This window comes from Manacus vitellinus, unplaced genomic scaffold (genome assembly GCF_001715985.3).
Source record: "Manacus vitellinus isolate BGI_N305 unplaced genomic scaffold, ASM171598v3 scaffold_48_pilon, whole genome shotgun sequence".
Classification (NCBI taxonomy): Eukaryota; Metazoa; Chordata; class Aves; order Passeriformes; family Pipridae; genus Manacus; species Manacus vitellinus.
Genome location: NW_021940593.1, coordinates 4,227,928 through 4,229,978, shown reverse-complemented (window position 1 = coordinate 4,229,978; position 2,051 = coordinate 4,227,928). Strand labels below are relative to the sequence as shown.

The window sequence follows — 2,051 nt, the reverse complement described above, 5'->3', positions numbered from 1 at the left end:
GGAAGGAAAACAAAGCTGAGCTGCAAATGTAAACAGAACTTATTTGACAGTGTCTTCATGGCAACATGAACAGTGCCAGCTTAATATTGTTACATGCAAACACAGACATCCAGAGAGCTTTAGGGCTTTAAACACAAGAATGATGCTGTTGCTCCAATATTGTGTTGGCAGCAACTGAATACCCATTAAATTATATTCTGAAAAAGAATCAATTCATAATTATCCTCGCACAGATAAATAGCATGAAATCAAGACCCATTGAGACCAAGGACAGAAGTTTTCTTTGGAGTCATCGTTTCTGAATTTTAATATTCAGGAAACTTTGTGAGTAATCAACCTGAAAGAGAAAAAGAAATGAACAAACAGTTCTGGATCCAACACAGCCCTTGCTTCCTGCTGCTCTCATCACCCCCAAATTTGTGGCCCTTAAATTCAGAGTCCCACTGGCTCCTCTTCTCTTTTCCCAATTTTATATGAAGTTTTTGCTCATATTTAAACCCAGACTGACTAAAAAGGATTGAAATGCCGTAAAAAGAGAAGGTGGCAAAGGACAGTCAGTCAAAGGTTTGCCGCAGACCTGGATGTTATTTCACATTCATATTTTGTAGTTCACACCACAAAGCAAATAATTAACTCTCTATTTCCTCTTACAGTCATAGTTCCTCTTTTATTTATAAAGCTGCTAATTAGGTGTGCAATGGTTGACAGAGTTCCCTGAGAAACGTTTTCAGGGCTGAGAATACTGAATCTTTGAAATAAAAAACATCAATTCAAAGCCTTTTTGTTGTGAAACAGGTAGGGTTTAATTTACAATACTTACACTATCCACACTTAGGCCACAATAACTATGTATGTTTATGTTTTGCTGCAACCTTGACTTACTTGCTCCTGGGACAGGCAGTAGAAGTGTCATATGTGGGTGTAGGAGGTTGATTGTACCCTCATACCTACTAAAGGGTTAGGATTAGGATGTGCAGGAGGGAAGGGGCTTTCTCATGTTTTTGAAAAGGGACAGAAAACCAAAGCAAACCCAAAAACCAGCTTGGAAAATTTCCAGGATGGTTTGCAGGGGTTTTTTTCCCCACCCAGGCCCCCTCTCACCCCTTTTTCAGCATCCACGCTTCAAAACTTATTTCATGCTTCAAAACCCACTTCCACTCATTTGGGAGAGGCCCCTCCTGTTCAAAGCCACACAATATTTTTACACTGAGATCTCAGCATTACAATGTTTTCCCATTAGCCAGCAACATCACTTCTTCCTATTGCATTGGCCACTTGCCAGCCATGACAATTTGACCCCTCACAACTTGTGAGGGATTTCTGACAGACTGCTGGTAGTTTATTATTGGAACAACAAGGAGGAACTCAGGTCACCTAATAAAATGTGACTGTTCAGCCAAGGATGGTTCATGTTGGATACTAGGAAAAATTCAGCAGCTCAGGGGAGGAAAATCCAACGTGCTTGAGGGCAGAGACAGGGAGAGCATGGAGCCATGGCCCACACAGGCAGGAGAGATGAGCCTTGGGAGACATTAAGTTGATGTACCAACAATTAAAAACACACTGGGATGGGGACAAGGGAAGACAGAACAGCACCTTCCCCTCTATCCCACCCGTCTGCCCAGGCTCAGCATCACTCCTGAACTCCCAGCTCCTCTCTCCTTGCTGCCACACAGCATTTTCCCCTCTCAACACCCTTTTCCTGAGGGCTGGGCCAGGCTCTGGGCTGGTCCATGGATCGCCCAGGGCAGTCCCACCATCCTCAGAGAGACCCCTCAGCCCCCAGGCACTGACACCCTGAACAGCTCCAAAGAAAAGGGCTTAACCCATCCATCTCTGGGTAATTAACAGTCTCATTAGGGGAAGGAGCCAGGCACTGTTGGCTCCTCAGGGGGTGGCATATGATGGGAATCTCCCACAGTTCTGGGGTCCAAACATGGAAAAGCCTTGGTGCTCCTGGGTAGAGCTGAGAGGAGCAGCTCTGTAGACATTAGACGTGTGGAATTACAGAATGGTTTGGGTTGGAAGGGATGTAAAGCTCATCTTGTTCC

At 44.5% G+C, this 2,051-nt stretch overlaps 1 protein-coding gene across 1 annotated transcript in view; it reads right to left on the bottom strand.

Annotated features, from left to right (window-relative positions):
• The window catches only part of PCDH15 (protocadherin related 15), a 217,673-nt gene that overhangs the window by 205,401 nt on the left and 10,221 nt on the right, over positions 1-2,051 (bottom strand). The window lies entirely within an intron of this gene.